Consider the following 25292-nt stretch of genomic DNA (forward strand, 5'->3'; position numbering starts at 1 on the left):
GCCAAGATGGCAGTCAGGCTACTTAAATGATCAGAAGAGGACATACATGTGAAGAGAGGCAAACAAAGCCGAGAAACAAACTAACCAACCCACTCCCCCTGACAGAAAAGACAAAATGTAGGCCAATCTAAAGGAGCAAGAGAGGAAACGTGGGAAGAGAATATCTATATATAGCCGGCTAAAGGAGAAGACAAGGACGTTGTGGGGCCAGCTGTGAAGATGGAGAACAATGCAGTGTGCACTGCTAAATGCAGAGCGCAAGAAGCAGACCAGTGTACAGCAAACCAGAGAACAGTAGCAGCAGTCCCAGAGCAGCAATCAGCACTAACAGAGGCCCGACAAAGAAGCCAGATACGGGACCAGAGACCTGTTGGGACTAGGATTTTCAAGGTTCTAAATTATCTGGAAAGGCAAAACTAACAGCTGTGGCTGTGACCGACAGGATCCTAGGGGCACAACCCACCAAGTCACCTAAATAGGAGGATACTACTTGCCGGTGGGAAGCGCTACACATCCTTTACTGAGAAGGCAAAGGCACCATATCCATTAGCATGAGTGTGAAGGTCCCCATATACCATACAGAGAGTGAAAAACAAATAATACTACTTATTGACAGGATACCAAATACCTTATCGAGGGTAAGGAAATCAACACAACCCTTACTAGTGAAGTGGGGCAGTAGAACCCTGGATCAAGAGGAAATTACCACTACACTACTGACTGGATTACATTTAGAAAGCTAGGTGCTATTTCCCTACAAAGAGGACGAGTGGCAAAGAAGGGGGTAGGCACTATACCTCTGGAACTGTAAATTGAGCAACAAAGAGGCTGTGCACTAGATCCCTGTGATTGTGAGTTTGACCAAATAAGCAGCAGAGAGCAATATCCAGAGACTATGTATAGCTTGTCAAACAGAACACCTTGGCACTTTGTATAGAGGGGTTCCTTTTGTTTTGTTGTAGACTAAAAGGTCCTAGATCACTCAGATGTTTTTCCAAACCTCCTTAATTTCTGCATGGAGAGTGTATTGTATTGTATTGTATTATATTGTATTGTATTTGGTTATTTATATAGCGCTTTTTCCCCACTTGTATGGCCTCAATGAGGTTTTCTTGGTTGGAACGCCCTTGGTGATCGATGTGGTGGGAAATTCTAGGGAGTAAAGCTTAGGAGATACACATGTGCATGTTGTTGTTCTAAGACTTGGTGGCTGGCAAGGCTCAACTAAGAAGCGCCACGAGTGGTCAGAAACGTGGGTGGGTGCTGTTCAAGGTTTGAGATAGATTGCTATTGTTGAAAGTCTATGTGAGGCCAGCTATACCGGGTTCTTTCGGGTGGCAGGCACTGTATGCTACTGGCAGAGGTGTTGAGGTACGTCAGATATTTCAGTCTGGACGGCTATGTGTGATGCTAGACCGGATGTGCATAGCCGTATTCTATCGTGCATGGATGCTTGGCCGTGCCTGCGGCCTGTGTCCACACTAGTGGTGTGAGATATACTTACCATAAGCTGCGAGATTGTTCGGCTTGGGTGATATTTGTCCAGGTCTAGAACTGAGAGTCCTATACCAATGGACCTAGGTTTCACAATGTACGAGGTATCAGCATATGTTAAACAAAGATGGAGGCTACACCTAGATTTGAGAATCCTGTATAGTGGGAGAGGGGCCTAGGTTTCACAATGCAGTAGGTTTAATCATATAGTAAACAAAGATCAAGGCTACACCTATATTTGAGAATCCTGTATGGTGGGAGAGAGGCCTAGGTTTCAAATGCAGTAGGCCTCATGATAATAAACAGAGGAAGCTACACCTAGATTTGAGAATCCTGCATGGTGGAAGAGAGGCCTAGTCTTCACAAGCCCGTAGGTTTCAGACTATAGTACAGTAGATTTCGGTAATGTAACATTCATCGATGTTTGTTATACTCAGATTTGGGAGTACATTTGTAGTGGGAGATTGCTAGTATTGAGAATTCCCTGAGTGAGCGATGCAGGTTAACAATCGCAGTGATTCCTTAGTGATGGGCGTGTGATACCCTGGGCTACTTCTCTTATTGTTCACGGCCTCTCCTGTTGACCGGCGGTTGGAGGGCGCGGTAAGAATGTTGCGGGTGTGCCACAGCGAAAGCTGCTGGCTTACCTGGAGTGCTTATCGGGTGGGAGTTTTGTGTTATGTTGCGGGTGTCCCACAAAGAAAGCTGCTGGCTTACCTGGAGTACTTATCGGCTGGCAGTGTTGTTCAGTAATTGGTGGTGGTGTGTCAGGTGAAACTGCTGCGAGAGCTGCCGGCCCCTGTGTTGTGATTGATGCAGCAGAGTTTATTCGTGGTGTGTTCTCGGGGTGCAATGGATTAGGGGATTATTAGGAAAAGCCAGGTTTTAAGGGCCTTCAGTGATGGAGGCTACACCGAAACCCGAAAGTCCTGCACAGTGGGAGAGAGGCCCAGGCCCCACAATATCGAAGGTTCCACAATATAATGGGTAGAGATGGAGGCTATGCATTTTGAGTACAGGAGAAAAAACACATCGTGGTATCAGAGTCCTGTATAGTGGGAGAGAGGCCTAGGTTTCACAATGCAGCAGATTTCACAATAGAATAGGCATAGATGGAGGCTATAACTAAATTCGAGAGTCCTGTATAGTGGGAGAGAGACCTAAGTTTCATAATGCAGTTTTAGTCAAGGAGGGAAACACACCTAGATATAACTAAAAAGTGGCTATGGCTAACATTCACAATCCTGTCTAGATGCGATGCAGGCTAGTATTCACAAGTTATAACTAAAACAGTGCAATTGTACAGCTTTCAAATCCAGTCTAGATGTGACGCAAGCCAACAATCACAGTTTGATCTACATGTGGTACTAGCTAACACCAACAATACTGTCTGGTTGTTAAGCTGGTTAGTATTAACATTCTGGCCTGCTATGTTTTCAGGTTAAGTGGGGTGGCCGGGCTTCCAGAGTACAGTGATTGCTGTACTCCCCACCCGGGTCACACCTACCTTAATTGTCGCTGCTGGTTGACGGCTGTCCACCGGCCTACCCTGCTGACACAGTTTGGAGCTGCCAAAGTAGGAGCCATCCTTTGCCTTGGGGCCCATAGCGGCAGGGGCTGCCTGGCAGGGGTTGCCCTGGACAGATTGTCTCTTATGGAGACGTGGGCCAATCAGGGAGCATGGGAGGGCTGGGAGGCGGGATGGGAAGATTTGAAACAGAGGAAGCGGGCAGGGAGAGAGGGGACAAAGCGCAGAGGGCGCTGCTCGTGGTTTTGTAATGCCTTTTAGGCATTTATCCTAACCCAACCATGTTTTTAAATATAAACCTCTTGAACATTCTTTTCAAGTGTTACATGTTTTGTTGATCAGCCATAGGCCACAAATTCAGGATTCATGCAACTTTAGTTTTCTTTGCAGGTTATTACAGAGTTTAATCATTCCTCCTCTTTAACTCAAAGTCACAGCATTGTCTCTTGGAAAACAAACGGAATCATCATTTGTCCATCATGCTATTTCCGAGTTGGGTTTCCAATTTGACAGCCTTTTCCCTTCAAAAACGATTAGCTTTTCGAGCCGTCTCTCATGGTCCTTGCAGGCGTTCATTTTTTTGGGGGGTTTTAGGCTATTCAACATTTCCAAGCTCAATGAGGCTAAATCCTTTAAGTTCCAAATATCTGTTTTCTTAGTAGATGTTGTAGAAAAGGAAAGCCATTACAGTGTTTTTGCAGTCCTAATGGATTTGTTTGCGATTCTGCAGAAATCAGGTCTACATTGATCCCCAACTGCTCTGAATAAACCACTAGGCTGGAGATGTTGTTGCTTAATGGCATAGATGGCCTCAAGAACTCAGGAACTCCCAGATGGGGTTCAAGGGTTTTTAATTTATTTTATTTTCAACGGGCCTAATGGCCATCCTCTTCTTTCTAACCTAAGGCTGGGCAATCCCACCCTAACCCAGACTTCCATCAATCCCCGAATTGGCTCTAGTGATCAGCAACCCCTACTATCTACAATCAGGCGAGTACATATAAAGGGGGAAAGGTCCTGCCTGTTTTTCTCACTCAAGTCTGCCAGCTCTGGAAAATATCCAAGTTTGACCCTAGAGTTGTAGCATTCCGCATGGAGCTGCTCCTCGACAAGTTTACAAGTGAGCAAATTCATGTCTGCAAGTGGTGTGCATCAGACGCTCATTATAATTGCCAGTGCTTAGTGGTTCATTGTCTCTCAGTTGCCGGTCAGAATGCTCTGACGTGAGAAATCTCCCTGGAGACTCTGATGGGCTGCTTTGTTGTGGGTGATCCGCCAGGAATGCTGGTGCATGTGATTTTCTCAAATTAAGAGAAAAGGACTCACCGGCATTTTAATAGAGGTATGGGGTGATCAAAAGTGGTATTATTAGCAATCATATGGGCACAAAGGAAGGGACAGGGATTGGGGCTCTCCCAACTGCCACCTTCACCCTCTGGGGAAGGAATGGTTATGGTTTCCACCCTGGTGGGCCACCCCCCCCAGACTGAGGGAGGCCTCCAGGCCTTCTTGACAGGGTCAGATTACTGACCCAGTCACATTGAGTTAACATTTTCTTTAGAAGAGGGCACTTGGTCAGGTCCTTGGAATTCACTGTCTAACACCATATGTATCAAAGTAGGATTAATGAAACTTGGACATCATTACTTTGTTCTAAAATGGCATTATTTATAATGACATGAGACAAGGCTTCTCACATACTCAGGCTTTTTTGGTACTTCAGGCAATTCAACATTTACAAGCCCAGTGAGCAGGCTAAATTCTAACAGCTCAAAATCTCTTTTTTTCTTAACAGATGTCATAGAAAAGGAATGCCATTACAGTGATCATCCATAACCCGTTCCATCTAATATCTGTCTATCTTCTTATGATGGCCTAAAAGCATCTAGCCTTCCTCATGGAGCAATCTAAGATTCCTAGCCAGGGTTTCCCCACAAGATGCTTTAAGGAAGGTGCAGTCCAGACACCAGGTTTTCAACCTGTGTTCCTTCTCCGCTTTGATTTTCTTCTCTCTAGCTCTCTCATCACTCTCGCTTTCTCCTCCTACTCCCCTTCCTCCTACTCGACCTACCATCTACTCTTTCTCTCCCTGGTTCTATCTATTCTGTCTCTCTGATGTCCTCATGTCCTCTCTCTCTACAGTCTACCTCCACTCTTTGATCTTACCTTCTACTTCCTCTGACCAATACTACTCTCCCCACTCCACCCCACTAATACTCTCCTTCTTCTCCATCGCTCTTCCTTCAAACAACTACAGTCACCCTCTTGTCAATCTCTCAGTGACCCTTTGCCCCAGTCCCTATCTTCCTACTGCTCTCACAACTTGCACAACAAAGTAGCACTTTCTCTCACCAGCCAATACCTCACATTTTCCAGAAATTGCCTCTATGCTTCTCTACACCGTTCTTCCAACTTCTGGTCTCTTGGTCTGCCACCTCTGACCTCATCTAAGAAACCCACTCCTTCCTGTTCCCCGTCTCTGTTTTATCCTTCCCCTTCCTCTTCCATTAATGTTTCTCCACAGGTTCACAAGGGACAATCAGTCCCTACATTCCCCATCTGTGGTGTCACAATCAGGCAAATACATAAAAAGGAGTTACGCCTTGCATGTTTTCCTCACTCGGGTTGGCCAGCCCTCGAAAATATCCAAGTTCAACTTTAGAGTTCCGGCATTCCACGTGGAGATGTTCCGTTGCTGCTTTACAGGTGAGAAAACTTGTGTATGCAAGTGGTGTGCAGCACTCCATGCTGATGCTCATTGTAACTGCTGGTGCTTTGTCGCGTCGAGGCTCACTACCTCTCAGTTGCTGGTGGGGAAGTGCTGGCACGAGGCATCTCCCTGGATATTCTGATGGGCTGCTTTGTTGTCGGTGATCCACCAGGAATGCTGGTAATGTGGTTTTCTGAAAATGATAAAGACTGGCTAGCATTTTTATACAGAGGCATGGAGTGATCAAAAGTGGCACTGCCAATGATCCTTCAGGCACAAAGGGAAGGAACAGGGACTGGGACACAGCCACCTGCCATCTTCCGCCTCTGGGAAAGGATTGGCTCTGGTTTATATACTGGTGAGCCTTCTACGTCAGGCTGTCCCTTCTTAACAGGGTCAGATTACTGACACTGTCCACACTGAGTTACCGTTTTCTTTGGAAGTGGATCAAGAGCATGTGGTCAGATCCTTGGAATTCACTGTCACCATATGTAGCAAAGTAGGATTTATGAAATTTGACTTCGTCCCAAAGTCTCATTATTTATCTTTTATGTGACAAAGGGCCTCATTCCGAGTATGGCGGTAAGGGATAGCGGCCACCGGTAACGAGACCGGTGGCGGTGATCCCTTACCGCCATACTCCGAGTTCCCTTTGCGCCCTCGCCCTTAACGCCTGCTTTGAGCAGGTGTTAAAGTCGAGGGCGCAAAGGGGCCTCCAAGCCAATAACGGTGACCGTAATGAATGGTCACCGTTATTTGCATCTTCCCCATTCCCATTGAGCCCTATGGGGGCTCATTTGGGAATGGGGAAGAGCCTTGGTGAATGGGGAATTACCGCCCCGCCAACCTTGGAATGGGGCGGTAATTCCGCCATCCACCAAGGCGCTGCCGGTCCGGGTATGCGTCAACCAAGCGCCGTACTCGGAATGAGGCCCAAAGTTTCTCACATACTCTTAGGTCTCTCCTCGCTCTGACAAGATTACTTATTCTCTCAGGAGTATAATCTTTCACGTACTTGCCAACATTCTGTGGCTCAAAAGATGTAGGATTTTTCAAGTTTCAAAGACGATATTTCGCACAACAATTACATCACAAGAAAATACAAAACATACATTTTTGGCACAACCGGAACATTCTAAAATACTCAACCCATTAAACAGCACAACATGGAAAGATGTTCAACTGTTTAAAATGTATACTTCTGAATGGTAAGTTAACACCGAATTCAATGACCTAACTTCACAGATGAAGGAAAAGGAAGTGTCCACGGGCTGTGGATCACTCACGTCCCCTGCACACTCAGGTTATTGCCAGTGGCAATCAATTGTTCAAAATGTTTCTCTGATACTCTTGAGGATCTGTTTCAGTACTCCATTTCTGGTCTGAACTGCTTACACAGCAAAGAGGAATAACTTAGAGTTGATTTAGAGTAATTGACTAATTAGTCATCAACTGGGGTTATCTCAATCTGCACTTTGGTAATAGTCATTTACACGCTTTCTTAATCTGTAGAGGTAATATTTATGCAGTCACTTGGTTATTGATTTCAGTAGAAAAATACAATTTATTAATACATGCCAGTCTATATTCAGCAATATTACCAATTGTTGATCATCATACAGTGTCATGTCTTCAATCACAAAATATATGCATTTTAGGTACAGTAGAGGCCTAACTACTGTTCCAAATAGCTCAACGTGTTTCGGGAAGTAATTTTCCCTTCTTCAGGAGCAAAATATTCTATGTTAATAACTTTCAAACTTCATGTTTTCATAATCTGGGTTCTTCCGGACAATCTGTTTCCCTCTAGAGAGAAAATCACAGAGAATACTTTTAGTCTATTGTTCTCCAATTGCAATGTGCATGAATACTTTGTCATTTTTACATTTTTTACAAATCAAATGTGTCTCTACCTCTCATTGGTAAACCTTCAGTGTATCTCCGGCTGGAGTAGCCAGTAATCAGGGTGGGTGACCCCTCTAGTATAGTGATTTGGTCCCGGGTAGAGGCTGGAGCTGAAGAGAGGATACCCGGAAAATGTGATACTGGCAGCTAAAACAAGATCCACCCTCATATCAAGGGAAGACCTACTGAAGAAAACACCAGAGAAAAAAGAGATTCCATTCTTATATTCTTTGAAATACTCTAGCCAAAGCCATCACATTACTCGGCTAATCAGAAAGAACTGGAGGATAATACAACTGGATCCACACCTGAAAGAGCTTTTCCCAGAACCACCCCTAATCGCCTATAAAAGAGGGAAGAACTTTAGAGACCCTTTGGTGAGGGCAGAACGTATTCAAGATCAACGACAAACGGTACTACATACTAAAAAATTAGGCACCTTTGCATGCCTACACTGCAATAACTGCAACAACATCACAAAAGGAGACTATGTGAGGCATCCTCGAACAGGTGCCAAAATTAAAGTTCAACACATTGCAACCTGTGATACCAAATCTATAATCTATGCCTTGAGTTGCCCATGCGGCATTTACTACGTCGGTCAGACCAAACGTAAGATGAAGGAGAGATGCAACGAACACAAAAGCAACATTCGTACCAAGAATGAACGATCGCCAGTTGCAAGACACTTCAGTGAGAAAAAACACACAGTAGCCCAACTGAGATATCAAATCTTGGAGGTGGTACATAGAGCACCAAGAGGAGGCAACCACGCAAAAAAGATGGACCAACGCGAGCTGTACTGGAGAGATAAATTGGACAGCATGTGCCCATATGGAATGAATGAAGATTTCCACCTAGGAGCGTTCCTATGAGCAGAAACACTAACGGTGAATGCATAAACGTATCTACCACTTTGACGAAAATGTCTTAACATTTTTACCAGACAGCATATGATCAGACCTTAATCCCATTGGGTATAGACCGACATTGAATGATCATACTGTTTAAAAATCCCTACTACACCATACCAATAATGACTCAGAAACATTACACTATCAGGCTGTAGACTCATCAGGTTCTTTAATTCTTAGTGTTTATTCGCAAAGGTGATTACAATGACTAGCACAACTCTAAGGAAACCCTGTATGTAATATTTAATTTATCTGCCATGCAAATTTCGGATAAATATAGTCTAAGGACAGCATTATGTAATGCACTTCAGTATCTCGTAGCCTTTTTGCCTGCGCTTGGAAGAAACTGAGACTGAATCATATGATTATAATACAACCATGTTATCCACAAATAAATGTACTGTCATGACAATGGATGAATTTAGTGAGACTGTGAGCAGAGGTGCCCCGTTCGATATACTCCTCAATATCCTAAATACACTATCACTGCACTCAAAAGTCTGTAGCATCTTTCCAAGTAAGGTATTCCATACCTGACTGATTCATACCATCATCCAAGATGGCCCTGACATTGATTGTATGAAATTGTATACTCAGTTTCCAGCCTTATCCCCCTAGCAGAGATTTGGAGTGATGACGCGTGCGCGGCGTGATGACGTCGGATATTTACATCCGACGTCATCGCGCTGACGTGCACCGACGCCGCATCTAGGTAATAACAACGGGATGTCCGCGCTCCTTTGCATTTGCGGACTCCTTCCCGGAACACTTAACTGCAACTGAGAGGTAAGAAACCTAACAAAATATATAAGGTTAGAGGATTTCCTTTGATTTAACTTCCACATTGTGTGGACAGGATAAGGGTTGACCCAACTTTGCTTTTTACCCACAGGTAACGCCTGCTCTGACAAGCTCACCTTCCCCCACCATTTTGGGTACTGGACTGACCACTGCATACCCTGACCTGACTCGCATGAAGGGGTGAGTGACTCACTTTTTTACCTATACAAGACTCTAATAGTAATAACTGAGAATTACTCAGCCTTGAAGACATTTTGTAAAACTTTAATAAGCAGAATTATGGACCCATATCCTTTCCTATAGAACTCTTCCGCTCCAGCCTCTACCCGGGACCAAATCACTATACTAGAGGGGTCACCCACCGTGATTACTGACTACTCCAGCCGAAGATACACTGAAGGGGCACTAATGAGAGGTAGAGACACATTTGATTTGTAAAAAATGTAAAAATTACTAGGTTTTCATGCACATTGCAATTGGAGAACGATAGACTAAAAGTATTCTCTGTGATTTTCTCTCTAGAGGGAAACAGATTGTCCGGAAGAACCCAGATTATGAAAACATGAAGTTTGAAAGTTATTAACATAGAATATTTTGCTCCTGAAGAAGGGAAAATTACTTCCCGAAACGCGTTGAGCTATTTGGAACAGTAGTTAGGCCTCTTCTGTACCTAAAATGCATATATTTTGTGATTCAAGACATGACACTATATGATGATCAACAATTGGCAATATTGCTGAATATAGACTGGCATGTATTAACAAATTGTATTTTTCTACTGAAATCAATAACCAAGTGACTCCATAATTATTACCTCTACAGATTAAGAAAGCGTGTAAATGACTATTACAAAAGTGCATTTTGAGATAACCCCAGTTGATGGCTAATTAGCCAGTTACTCTAAGTCAACTCTAAGTTATTCCTCTTTGCTGTGTAAGCAGTTCAGACCAGAAATGGAGTACTGAAACAGATCCTCAAGAGTATTAGAGAAACATTTTGAACAATTGATTGCCACTGGCAATAACCTGAGTGTGCAGGGGACGCGAGTGATCCACAGCCCGTGGACACTTCCTTTTCCTTGTTTTGTACCATTGCCTAGTGTCAAGTCAGTGTTTTTCTCCTCTGCACCTCACTAAATATCTACTAACCCTGTAGAAACGTTTGTTAAAACTTGGTGTGCATACTGTGCTCCCATTCTTTGTGCTAACTTCACAGATGGTAATCACACAGAGCTGGTAGGCAACGTTTGCCACTGCTCTGTAGCAATAGCATGGGCAATACAAATGTATTCCTGCAGTGCAAGATGAATAACTGAACAACATGGAGACTGATGCCTTCCTCAGTCTGATATGCAGATGCCGTGTGATGGTGGGACGCTCTGCCACTTGTCTTCACTGGTGGTTCACTCAATACCTTCCTCGCCAGAGTGCAGGGTAGAGTCATGTAGCTGTTACGTCACTGAATTGGTCTGAACCCCGCCCACCGCACAGACAGACTAACTAATATGTTGCATGCTTTGTCCTGGGCCAGTCTCAAGCAGCCTACCTTAGTCACATAAATTACCTGCCCCTGTAAAAAGCAGTAGGATCTGTCACCCAAATCTGTAGGTGGTAGGACTGCTTAAAAAGCAGTAGCCTTTTGCCTAAATCAGTAGGGTTGGCAAGTATGCTTTCACCTCTGTATTTCGTTCTGAATACTGGCAATCTGCATTTTCCTTCTCAAAGTCTTTACAAGTACCTCACACTTCGCATTCCTTCTCAAATTCACATACTCGCGGTTTTCGCAGCATCACTCTAAGACTATAGGCTCTTTTTAAAACTTCTTAATGCATTTTCCAAGCTAGAAGCATCTTTTAGACTTCTTGATGCCATTTTCAGGCTCCAGGGGATTTCCAAAAATTACTACTTTCAGATTCTAGGCATCTTTCAGAGGACGCATTACCCTTCTCAGACACTAGCCGCTTTCTAGAATTTCTCATCACCACTCAGGTTCTAGGCTTCTTCAGACTTCTCAGCGCCTCTCAGCTTCTAATGGCTTTGCCATGCTTTGCATTCAGGCTCTTAGGCTTGAACAACCCTTGTGTGCTCTAGCTGCTTCTCAGTCTTCTCAGCACCCCCCAAAATCTGGTACTCAGTGCTGCTTAGGTTCTAAGTACTCTTCAGGCTTCTTACCACTGTGCAGGTTCTGTGCACTTGCCCGAGTTCTAAGTGCACATCATTTTCTAAGTGTGCCTCTGGGTTCTCAGAAGGTTTTCCAAACAAGATCCTTACCTGCCCAAATCCAGCCAGTAGGAGAGGTAACGGCCAGGAGTTGGAGAGGATTGTACTCCAATCAGGCACTACTTAATGGTAGCATGGTTTAAGAGGGGTTTCTATTTAAAATCCTGCCCACATCTATCCTACCACCAGCTCCACTCTGCTATTTGTTAAACTTTGCTTAGTGTGGTACACCTGAATGCAGCCATTCGGTGCAGTATGGCTCCTATACTCGTAGGCCTGAATCTGCCCAATCTTATCACTCTGGCATGGCTGTTCCCTGGGCAGCAAGGCTATTATCCTTTATTAGCACTGAAAGCAACAGTGATCATGGCCGAATGCTGGGCTGTTGCTAGGCCTGGAAAAAATCCCAGCTTCTATCCGGGGCTACAACCAAAACAGTTGGGGCTTAGCCCCCTCAGCCCCCGCCTAGCAACGCCTCTGGAATATATTCATTGGACCACCCTTTTCCATTTTAAAGCACTATGGGTAAGCGTATAGTTGCGGTCAAAATTCATGGTGTTAGTTTTCTGTTGAAGGACCGCGAAAAGGCAGACTTTAATTGTGCCTCGGCAAAGCTTCCCTAGTTGCCAAAGAAAAGGGGGAGGTCCTGTTTTAAAAAAAGGGGAATGGAATGCATGCCTGTCCCTAGGCAGGAAGGAGTCCCGTCCTCCGACGCTCTCGCCTGCCACAAAGCAGGAAATATGTATCTGGAGGGGAACACATTCCTAAACTCATTTAAGGCACAGTCATGCACAGAGTTGCTTGTTTGCACAAACTCATCCACATTATACCGATTAGTGAGTCACTAACACGATGCTTTTAGGTGTAACCTACAAACAGATGTGACAATGGTGAGTATATTACAGGTTGATACCAAATGGAATAACACCGCCTGGCATAGGCAGACGTCAGCACGCCAAACGGCCCGTGACAGAAAGCCGGTCTGAGGACGAACACGTCAGTCAGACCTTCCACTGAGACAGGTTAACTTTCAATGTACAACCATGGACTAGCTAATAAAATTAAGTTCATGAAAGTTAGAATAGTTGCTAATGGGTGGATGGTACAACGCACATCTTCCAGACTGAAATTTGCAGTTGTAATTGCGTGTTTATAATAAAGTTGGATCACCAGTAAAATAAGTCATGAACTGTCGTATACTAAAACAGTAGAGTTTTTATACTCCAGTATATTGGTGGTTTCATTGTATATTCTTTAACCCTTTATTTTTTTAACCACCCTTCTAAACCTGTTTGCAAGCTGGAAATTAGTGTTAAAAAATCTAACAGCCGAGCCCTTATGTGTGATTTTTAGGACATGCCCATCACGGGATAAATGTGGGCAAAACATGTCAGCCGTCTACTGGACTCAGAAAGGCACGGCATGTGGAGGGGGCTTAACCTGGATATGTTCATAAGGTCATTTTGCACTGTTTAAATGTAAAAACAGCACACAGTTTCCATGACAGTTAGGAGACAGCAGCGAAAAATAACGTAAAATCTAAGATGATAATGGAAATTACAGAGGTGTTATGCACCCCTGCTTATAAAAGTGAATTTACTTTTATCGTCTCAATATGTCCGAATAGCAGACATTCTTATTGAATTAAATAGTCATTTTCAGCAATACATCTATTTTTAGTGTTTCAAGAAGCATTAACGTGCTTTTATGCATTACAAGCACACAAATATATTGCAGAAACGTTTTATATAAAGATCAATTCCCGGTTTACCATGGCTAGGCAGCTGCTCTCTCTCGGCCCTCTTTTTCTAATCTAAGTCGTCCTCTTCTGTAACCGCTCACGTCCAAATGCTGTTTTCACTTGGACTGGCCCCCGCGGCTCTATCCACGCCTCCCCCTTTTCACTTCTGTGAAACGTAGATAGGTTAATTGCAATAATTTTGACGTGGTGAGAAAGTCACTGGGCAAACACTTCATGGGGTAGCGGGGTGGGGGATTATAAGAAGCCAGCTTTTTATTATTGCGAACTTCATACAAGGAAAAAAGCTTCAGGGTGCAGTCAGGAACATGTTAATGCATATTGTATCTATACAAAAATAAACCACTTAACCTAAATGATAAATCAAGAAATAAATAGGAAACCAACTGTGTTTTTTCTGTTTCTTTGATACTAAACTGTCTTTGAGGCCCCATTACACTTAATGGCTGACTGGCTGGACTGCTCCCTCCTGCAGCACTCCTTAACCATCACACGCATATACGTTGAGCCCAGGACTGGCTCCGGTCCTACTGTCAACATCACCCCAGCTGACTGTGAGGTCACGTGTCAGGGGAGACCGGTCACATGTCAGGGGGCAGGAGCAGGAAATAAAGGAATCCCCGGAACTGGCAGTGTGGCGCCAGTCCGGGTTTGCGCAGCAAACTAAGTGGTTGTGTGCTCTGTTGGCTGCGCGCTGTGGCCACAGGCCTAAGCAGGCCCCTGCACCTTGTAGAGGCTCCGCAACACTGGAGCCCATTACATCACACTGGCGACGAGGACGGTGCTTTTCCCCACGTGCCCATTTCTGAACATTCCATCACCACCCGTCAAGCGACCCCACCACACTACAGACCGGTGCATTTGTCACAGCATTTCGGTAAGAGCAGCCAGTAAAAGCAAACAGCTGCTGTTTCGAACATCACGCATCAATGAGACTTACCCTTTTCATCATCCCGCTCCGGCGAATGTTCTGCTCCTAAGTGGAGGACACAAGCCTTACTCTCAAGCCCCCAACGTTCCACGGAATGATCAACATGCTGGATTCTAGTGCGCGCGTATGAACGCCTCATACGGAAGGCGAGCCTTGCTTTCAGACCCCCAACGTTCTATAGGAAGTCCAGCATTACGGAAGGCGAGCGGCGAGCCTCGTTTTCAGACACCCAATGTTCCGTAGGAAGCCAGACAATCTGCTTCAGCGCAAGATCTACAATACATGCGTATGGATAACTGCATCGAGCACAGCGCAAGCCTCGTTCTCACACCCCCAACGTTCCGTGAGGATTAAAACAACCTGATTTCATTGTGCTCTGTGCACACAACAAGCTGGTGGCACACCACACTACGCGCTCCACATGCCTTTGTGGTTTCCAATTGAAACACCGGCGAGTGACTCTTTTCACTCCCCACAAGTCTCCAGTGGCAGGGGGTCCTCCATCATCACGCTCGCCCTGAAAACAACAACTCAAACACTCCAAGATCCAAAAACAGAGGGATACACCAGCTCCAAGCGAGCATGGCATGGCAGTGAACTACAAAGAGCTCCAAGTAACAGAAACACAGGTGAGAGGAGCCCGCCTCTCGCAGTCACGCGCTGTGACACCACTAGAAGTACGTGCTCACGCCTGCACCGGAAAGAGACTGTATTTTCCCATGCATGAACTGTGGCTCACCTCATAACACTGTGACTCGACCATGTCCAGCACAAACGTGAGCCCCTCAAGGGCAAGCGCAAGTTCATCAGCTAGAAGGGGCAACAACCCTGACCACCCAGACCCAGCACTCACCACCCTCATGGCACCTTTTGACCCATTCACCACAGGGGCAGCCATTCACTGGGGAATCTGGCTACAACAATTCGAGATGCATCTTGATGCCAGAGAGATCACCGCAGACAGAAAGAAACGCACATTCCTGCTGCTCAAAACCGAGGCAGCAGCACTACGTCTTTTCAACGCCATCCCTGACAACGGTGGTGCAAATGACTACGACACAGCCAAGAATGCACTCACAAACAAGTTCAGGCCTGACCTTAATCCCGACTATGAACGATTCCATTTCTGTATGGCCAGGCAACGAGACAAAGAAACAGCGGACAAATTCTATGCCCGCCTACGGGAGATGGCAGTTGGCTGTGAATTCCCCAATGAGGAATTCACCATCCGTCACCAAATAATCAACGGAATTCTGTCAGAAAAGCTGAGGAGAGCCTTCCTGTCAGAAAAGAACATAGCGTTAGCTCGCATACTCGAGATGGGGTGTCTTCGGGAACGCACGGACGACCAGGTGGCAGTGATCGAGGCCGCAATCCAATGTCTACCAATAGGCAACCCGAGGAAAACCGAGGAGGTCGCAGCCATCTCGAGATGCCAAGACACCCGAGAACCAGGAGGCAGAGGTCTAGACCCATCCACATCCCACAGGCCTCAAAGACGAGAACTCTTGCAAATGATGTGGTGGTCCATGGCACCAAGGAGAAACATGCCCTGCGTGGGGGTCGACCTGCCGAAAGTGCAACTGTCTCAAACACTATGCAGCAGTCTGCCTGCATCCGCCAAGCGGAGGAGACCATGAATAACTGCCGCGACGACCACAAGAACATCGGAAGAAGTTTGCCCCACGAGAAACCTCCCGTCAACCAAGCAGGAGGGGAAGAGCAAGAGCCGTAGACCACACGCAGAGGTCACCTGACAAGAGTGAAAGTGAAGAGAGCGAAGACAGCACCTCTTCTGACAGACGAGACAAAGAAAGGCGAAAAAAAGCCCAGCAAGAGAGTACACCGTGTACATTTCATATCGGCAGTAAAAGCTAAGAGGTCCAAGCAACAGAAAAGACCATCCAGCACAGTCATATCGGATGGGAAGCCCATAAAGGTAGTCATCAACACCGGCGCAACCGTCAACGTCATGCCATTAATTGCTTTCGACAAGCTCCACCCGAAGCCGGTACTCCAAGACAGGAAGGTCCGACTTTACGCATACGGCTGCAAGAAACCACTGCCGGTGCAAGGATCGTTCAGATCACACCTATCACACAACAACACTAAGTGCCGAGCCAGGATCTATGTAGTAGATGCCGGCTGCGAGACTCTCCTAAACTGCAAAACAGGAGAAAAACTGCAGCTGGTACAGTTTGCGTCCCGCATTCAACACACAGAAATCAATGACTTACTCGAAAAACACCACAAGGTATTCCAGGGCATCGGCTGCCTGAAAGGCGGGTCCATCAAACTACACATTGGCTCCACCATTGAACCGAAGACAGTACGTCATCACAGAGTACCATTCCACATGAGGGAGGCCATAGAAAAGGAACTCGAGAAGCTAGAAAAGGCAGGCATAATAGAGAAAACCTCAGGGCCGACCCCGTGGGTGTTGCGCATGGTGGTGGTGCAAAAACCCAAACAGCTCAATGCAGTACATATCTGCATTGACATGAGGCTCCACAATTCCGCCATCGGGAGGGAGCGACGTATCACACTGACTAGATGAGCTCATCGTCGACCTGAAAGTAGCGACAATATTCAGCAAACTGGACCTCAGGTTAGGATACCCCCAGCTCTAACTGGCAAAGGAGTCGAGGTACATCACCACTTTCTCCTCCCACCTCGGCCTGAGGAGATTCAAATGCCTGAACTTCAGGATATCGTCGGCAGCTGAGGTATTCCAGCATGAAATCCGAAAAGTCCTAAATGTCCTAGAAGGGACGACGAACATCAGTGATTTTTTAAAAAAAATAAACTTTTTATTGGCATTTGTACATTGTGCATTACAGGTTATTTCTTCATATTTATCATTACAGTGTCCTTTTTTTTTATACTACAACTTCAACAACGTACCAACGATTAACAACAACTGTCTTCATTTTCTCCTTTGCATTATTTTGCTGTACGTTACGGGGGGGGGGTGCCGATCCAGTTAATTCTATTAGTTACTTGTGGGACAGCACGGCGAGGTGAGGACTTTGCCTATAGTTTCTTTTGTTCTGTATATATTCGTTTAAGCTTAGTTGTTCAGGGGGGCATGTCGTCAGATGGGAGAAACATATCTCTGATCAGAGCTTTCCATGCTTCAAATGTCATGTTAGCATCTCATCGTTTCCAGTTGTGCCCACCCCCCAGGCCTCTGTCTCTGCTGCCACCCACCTTTCCATTTCCCTCTTCCACATTGCATATAGCCCCCCTTCATTTTCCTCTTAGCCAGTATACATGCTATGCTCATGAATTTGTTTATGTGTTTGATCTTACTCAGTCTAGGGTAAGTGCCCAGGAGGCATTCTTTTGGGGACCATTCATATCTGGTGATTCCAGATTTCCTGCACTCCTGCTCTATTTTGGTCCTAAACCTTTGTACTGTCCCACACCCCCAGACATATGCATTAGGTCAGCCTCTCCTCTACCACACCATGGGCAAGTTGATGTGGTTTGTTTATTAAAGCTTGCCACCCTCACGGGGGTCATGTAAGTTCTATATAGGTTGTTCATCTGTATTAATCTGAATCTAGCATTCCTAGACACTTCTTTGAGGTACATCAGCGCTCTTTCCCATTCTTTCTCTGTGATGTCTACCCCCAGATCTTTTTCCCATTTGGCTTTCAGTGTGGTGGCGTGGGGGTTAGGCCTGTCATTCAGTTGGGCGTATAATCTCGACACTGGCCTTCAACCATCACTCAAGTTGTATAGTTCCGTTATCAGGGGGTTAATTGCTGGTTCCTCTGGCCATTCATCCCAGTTTGTTCTAGCTGCATGTTTAATTCTGTGATACCATAAAAATTGCCCTCCTGGTAACCCCGCTTTCTCGTGTAGTGAGTCCAGTTCTCTAAATGTTCCGTCTTCATATAAGTCTCCCCAAGTATACAAGCCTAGTCTTTCCCAGTATCTGATGGCGGTGAGATCAGTGATGGCCATTCCTGACTCTGCCATTATAGGCATTTCAGGTGAGTAGGAGTGCACCAAGTGTAGGACTGTTTTAACCCTGCTCCACACTTGTCTGCCCAGTGTCGCCAGCATAGGGTCTACTCCCTTGCAGTTTTGCGGGGACCATAAAATCTCTTTCAGATGCACTGGTGCAACTAACTCTCTTAGAAGTCTTGTTTCCCCAGTTATCTCATCTGATAGCCATTTAGTGACATGACTCATTTGTGCCGCTAGATAGTATCTTTCAAAGTCCGGGAGTTGTATACCCCCTTCCTTGTGGGCAGTGTCAGTTTGGTCTGTGCTAGCTTGTGGCATGCCTTCCCCCAGAGAAAGTCCCTAACCAGTGCTTCTAAGGTGTGAAAGAAGGGTGGTTTGATGTAATAGCAAATGTTTTGAAAATAGTATAGGAACCTCGGTAGTATGATCATCTTGGTGATAGATGCTCTCCCCGTCATTGACAGTGGTAGTTTGGACCAGAACTTCATTGAGTTGCGTAGACCTTGTATCACAGCCACTGTGTTGTGTTCATGTGTGAGCTTGGGTGTGTGCCTGATTTTAACCCCCCGGTATCTGAACGTGTCTAGTTGCCACTGTATTCCAAACTCTGGTAATTGTCCAGTTCCCATCCCGCTTAGGCCCGCGAGTGGAAACATGCAAGATTTATGCCATGCTGAAGTGTATTCCAGAGTAGCGTGCAAAGTTGTCCAATACTTCTAGAATTATCGATGCGTTGTTTTCTGTGTCCCTCAGGTAGAGTGGAGAACTCTACTAGAGAACTGCTTTCTAATGTAAATTGCAATGGGCTCCAATCCCAGGATGTAGAGCATGGGTGATAGTGGGCATCCCTGTCTGGTGCCCCTTTTTATATCCCAGGCCCCCGACACCATCTTCCCAGTTTTCACCCTTGCCTTCGGGTCTTTGTATAGTACCTTCACCCACCTCAGAAAGCTTTCCCCAAACCGAAATTCTCGTAGGACCTCTACCAACCATTCCCAGTATATGTAATCAAATGCCTTGATGGCATCAAGTGACATCACAGCTAGGTGTTTCCCATCTTGTTGTGTCTGTGCTATTACGTGCTGCAGTCTGCATAGGTTAGCTGTTGTATTACATCCTGGTACAAAGCCACATTGATCCTCATGTATCAGGTTCCCTATCACTCTGGATAAACGTTTGGCTAGTATAGTGGTTAGTATTTTAAAGTCATAGTTTAGCATGGCTAAAGGGCGGTATGAGTCACAATCATCCATTGGTTTATTTGGCTTGGGTATTGGGACTATCAGCGTTTCTCTCATGCTTTTCGGTAGTGTTCCAGCTTCGAATGCCTCCTGCAACACCTCGTAAAGCACCGGTGTAAGTGTCGATTCATATGCTTTATAAAACTTGGGGGAGAGCCCGTCACTCCCTGGGGATTTACAAGTGGACAGTGATCGTATTGCGTCTGTCACATCCTCAGGGGTGATTGCTGCATCTAGGGCCTCTCGTTGTGACTCGTTCAGTTTGGGTAGTCCAATTTTATCTAAACTGTCTCTTATGTCTGCTAGTGGTACTGGATCGTCATGTGCGTATAGTTCAGTGTAGAAGGCTGCAAAGGTGTCGTTAATTGATTTCTGTGTTTTAGATAATCCAATTTTTCCCTTTGAGCATTGTCGTTGGGTGTCTAGGGTATTCCCGCCTGCATAACCATGCCAGTAGTCTGCTTGGTTTGTCCCCCTCTTTATGTGTTCTAGCAGTGCGAGTTACATAATCAAATTTGGACAGTCTTTCCCACGCCACTTGTCAAGCGGTTCTGGCCTCTGCTAATTTAATTTCCTCCTCCCTGGTTCCCAGGCTAGTAGCTTCCATATTTTGTATTTCTCCCTCCTGTTTCTCTAGTTCCTCCTTCAGCATCCTCCTGATGCCTCCCGCACCTGCAATGACCTCCCCTCGTATTACTACCTTCAGGATTTCCCACACCGTGCTCCAGTAATCTACACTGCCCTGGTTGATCGCAATGTATTCCTCAAGTTTACCCCTGAGTTCCCCCTTAAAGGCCCTATCAGTGAGTCCTTCTGTGGGCATTCCCTATAGCTGTATGTGGGGGCGGGGGCCTGACATCGCCCACTCCATTAGTAGTGGTGAGTGGTCCAAAATTGATCTATCCATGTATTGTATTGATTCCACTTGCGCCATGTGTGCTCTATTCATGTGTGCAGACCATGTGGCGAGGAATAGTGCGAGTAGGCTCTGTCCGTGAGGTGGCGTTCTCTCCAGGCATCCACCAGGTCTAGTTGTACTATCGTCGAGTTCAGTGACAGTGGGGCTGCTTCTGTACTGTTTCGTGGCAGCTCAGATCTGTCCAAGGCAGTGTCGCTCACACAATTAAAGTCTCCCCTTCAGATGTATAAGCCCTCCCAATGTTGAAACAGTTTGGGATAGATGCGCGGATGTGTGCAGGTATACCATGGTTGAGAAAGTATGAGTTTACAATGCAGATCTCTACTTGTTCTATTGCACCCCATAATACCAGATATCTATCCTCTGTGTCTGCTTCCGTCCCCACGAACCTGAAAGGTACCCCCGGGCCTATCCTGGTGAATACTCCTCTAGAGTATTTAGAATAGGCAGCCCCATGACCCTGGCCCCCCCCAGCTTTCCTTCAGTTTGACCATGGCTTTGTTTGTGAGGTGGGTTCCTTGAAGTAAAGCAAGGTCTACCTTCTTTCTGTGGAGCTAGGATTTAATTCTGTTTCTGCGCATGTAGGTGCCCATCCAACGCACATTCCATGACAGGACTCTAAGTTGTGCCGCCATGGCTCCACGATGATCCCCTTGACTTCGCCCGCTGTGCTGCCATTCGAACGTGATCTATGATCTGGATACGGTCAATATGCATGTACTACCATGCTTACTATAAAATGCATTACTTGTCAGTCATAGGCACTTACCCGTATACATCCTGCACAACTAACGTGTATTTACTGTTTATGACCTACGAAATTGGTGCTAAGATTTGTATCTATTGAGTCATCTTGTTGCTTGTTGTTTCCCCTGACCAGCCGGCAATCCTGCTAATGTTGTGCTTACCACTAAAGGGCACGGTTTTCTTGTGATAGCCTTAAGATCGAATCCACTCGCTTAACACAGGGCAGTAATAGGATCGCCCTTGCCACGGCCACCACGACTCTAGCATAATGTGGTCTCCCACCTTGATATATGCCTTTATTGTCTAGAAGCTCCACCCTCCCACTTCGTATATGCTATACCGATGACTGCTAGTTGTCTAGGCTTACTTTGGTAATCAAAGCGCACCGTTTGTATCACCTCCAGTACAATACACTACCTTAGAGAACTTCCATCACTATACCCGAACAATCACAACAGCACCCCTATATTAGACTAATAGGCGTTCTTCACCTCCTAGAACTCACCCAGACCCCCCCCACGCCGCAAACCCATTGCGATCACTATAAATCATGCAAATCAGATTTTTAACCCTCCTCATGTTTCCATTTTCTGCCATCCCTAACAGTGTTCCCTGCCTAGGGAACCACTATATAGGTTACAGGAATGGCCTAACTAAGTCAGCCTGCCCCCGCCACCACCCCATCCCTTGCCCTACACCCTTCCTATAGTCCCGTTCACCATTTCCACCCACCACCACCCCCCACCGACTACCAGCCCGATTGCCATCACGTACACACACACCCCCAAGCACCACTATAAATGCTACAACATAGGAGACTCCCCCACACATCCTAGAGTAGGCAAAACCAGATGTGCTCGCCTTAGATCTCGCACCTTACAACAAGCTCAAACAGGCATACCAGACCCCACAGCATCCCATCCCACACCACCTACGGCACCCCAGCCTCACCGCAAACCCATAGTCACTCGCAAAACCAAGCAGCACATGCCCAGTAACCCCCGCTCAGACAGCTCCACCCAAGCAGAAAACCTCAGCCAACATCCGAGGCGCTCTCATTAATGGCCTTTTCATTAGGAGGTCATGCCGTCACAATTCATGACCTCATCACAGAACTCCAACTAGACCTACTAGTAGTCACTGAATCCTGGCTTCACCAAGCCTCAGGACTCTTCCTGTCACTAGCCTTACCACCAGACTACACCTATCTCAGATCGGATAGAGCACACACGCATGGTGGAGGTGTAGCTATCATAGCTAAAACCGACCTCCAATTAAGATCCTGTTCCACTAAAAGCGTCTCAGCTTATGAACTCCTCCTAGCCAAACTACCCATTAACAAAAACAACCACCAAGCACAAGCATCAAACTCTAGTAGCCACCCAGACACAGATATCCCTCTCGTATTAGCCACATTTATCAGACCTAACACCAAATGCATCATCCCCAGTGATATCAACTTAGGCTTCAACATCAATTCAGATTCTAAAGCAGAAGCACTACACTCAGCATTCAAGGACATGAGCTTCACACAACTAGTCAATGACCCTACCCATATTAAGGGAAGAACTCTGGACTGGATCCTCTCACTGAACACCACACTAACCATTGATGCCATATCCCCTCTAAACTGGGCAGACCACCATAATATCCAATTCATCATCATCCCCGACAAGCCTCCCCTTACCAAATCGGATGTAGTGAACACCTATGAAGCCAGAAACACTCGGAAACCCACTTCAGAACTTCTCAACCCATTGTTTAGCAAATTCCTAGACTCAGTCCCCAGTGCTAGTGACAACCCCTGCATCCTAGCAGACACTTATCACAACTGTGTCACTTCCACCATTAATGTAGTAGCTCCCCTAACTACCCGTATGAACAAACGATCATGCTTCTGGTTTAATGACAACCTGGTCATCCTCAGAAGAAAGAAACGGGCCCTCGAACATGCCCATAGAAAATATCCAACAATTGAGTCTGAGAACAATCTGCTCCTGGCTAACAAGAAATAATAAATCAGCCATCATTAATAGCAAAGCTGATGCTTATAACACCTGAATAAGTGAAATATCTTCCGACTCCAAAGAATTGTTCTCCATCCTCAAGGAATTAGAAAACCCCACGCCGGATACCAACATCTCCAACTCCAGCAAAGAATGGTGCACCACCATACCAGATGCCCTAGCCGCTAAAATTAATCTCTTACAATCCAAGATTACCACTAAAAAAGAACTTCTTGCCGCCAAACCATCCAGTGACAATCACATTGCAGATCCTATGGTGAATACCTGCCCACTTTTCTCCTTCACCCCAGTCTCCCAAGACTTAGTCCTAGACACCATCTCTAAGCTCAAAGCCTCTAATTGCAAAGGTGATTCCGTCCCGGCCCAGGTAGTCAAATCATGTGCCCAAGTACTCAATCCTATCATTACCAACTTTGGAAATGCGTCCTTTAAAACTAATCTGATCCCAGCTAGTATCAAAGAAGCCTGGGTCACACCCTTACTAAAAAAAATAAACATTAGACCCCACAGTACCTACCAATTATCGTCCCATAACAACAGTCCCATTCCTACTCAAAATCCTTGATAAAATAGCTTATAACCAAGTCCAAGCCCATCTAGAAAACAATCAAGTCCTTGGCACTAGGCAATCAGGTTTTAAACCCAATCACAGTACGAAACAGCCCTACTAGATCTTAAAATGCAGATGGATACTCTTAGGGATACTGGGAAGCTATGCATTCTCCTCCTGCTAGATCTATCTGCAGCATTCGACCTGGTCGACCATAACAAACTCTGCTCCACCCTAGCAAAAAACTTAAACTTCTCTACCAATGCCACTATGTGGATCAAATCCTTCTTAGAGGAACAAACATCTAGAGTTGCTATAGGCAAAGAAGCGGCAGACCCCATCCCAGTACCCTTAGGAGTACCCCCAAGGGTCTTGCCTATCACCAACCCTCTACAACGCCTACACCAAGCTCCTCTTCTCAGCCCTGGACAATATGGGTGTTGTCTACACCAACTTTGCAGACGACACTCAGATCCTCATCCCACTGACTGGAAACTACACCCAAGACACTTTGACTATCAATAAGATTTACGCCATCTTCCAAAACTGGATGGCACTCAACAGTCTATGCCTCAATGATGAGAAGACGGAGATTCTCATTGTGGGGTCAAAAGCTAAAATAAATGCCCTTCATCCCGACTACTCATCCATCAACATTGACGGCACACCAATACCTGTCCTAAAGAAAGTCAAAACATTAGGAGTTTACTTAGATGCAAACCTATCTATGACCAAACACATCAATAGCCTCTCATCAACCACCTCGTACACTTCCAAACTCAGCACTCTCAGTCGGCAATTCCTGTCACCCACCAATTGCATTACTCTTGCCAGAGCCCTTATTCTCTCAAAACTAGACTATTGCAATGTCCTGCTACTAGGCCCCTCGACCACCAACCTAAAAAAGCTACAACTAATACAAAACAAAGCCCTACGAGCAGCACTAGGAATCAAAAAATCCAACTACATCTTCAAGACCAGGAGAGAACACCACTGGCTGCCTGTCGCAGCTAGAGTTATTTACAAAACCTTATGTATGACCTTTAATGTCACCGGGAAATAGCACCCACCTACCTTAACGACGCCCTTACAAAAAGAAAACAATCTTCCAGAGCCCTAAGATCCAATGACCTCCTACTTCTTAATACACCTCGTTACAAAAACACAAGAGCAGGGGGTAGCAGCTTCCAATACCTAGCGCCTAAACATTGGAACTCCCTCCCCGTTGGCATCAGGAAAAGGGTCTCCTTCATGAACTTCAAAAAGGCTCTCAAAACCTGGCTCTTTAACCAATATGATTAAAACACATCACCACTGCAATTGCACTGTTCTCTTCCCTTTTACCCCCTAATTAACACTCACACATTCTATTAGCCTCACTGTTGTATATATCATGTTATGTTTTTCTGTGCTTATTGAATATGTATGCATTTACTGTCTGTAACCTCGTCGTGATACCCTAGGGTCTGGGCGTGTAACAAATTTAATAAATAAATAAATATGAACGTGGACATCAGCCACCCACTCTATATTATTATGAAGACATCTAAACAATGTAGAAAAACAACA

General features: G+C 45.6%; 1 protein-coding gene across 3 annotated transcripts in view; it reads right to left on the reverse strand.

Annotated features, from left to right (window-relative positions):
• Window positions 1-25292, reverse strand: part of GRIN2B (glutamate ionotropic receptor NMDA type subunit 2B) — a 1810086-nt gene that overhangs the window by 1193227 nt on the left and 591567 nt on the right. The gene's annotated exons all lie outside the window — the stretch shown is intronic.

This window comes from Ambystoma mexicanum, chromosome 3p (genome assembly GCF_040938575.1).
Source record: "Ambystoma mexicanum isolate Mex_15411 chromosome 3p, UKY_AmexF1_1, whole genome shotgun sequence".
Classification (NCBI taxonomy): Eukaryota; Metazoa; Chordata; class Amphibia; order Caudata; family Ambystomatidae; genus Ambystoma; species Ambystoma mexicanum.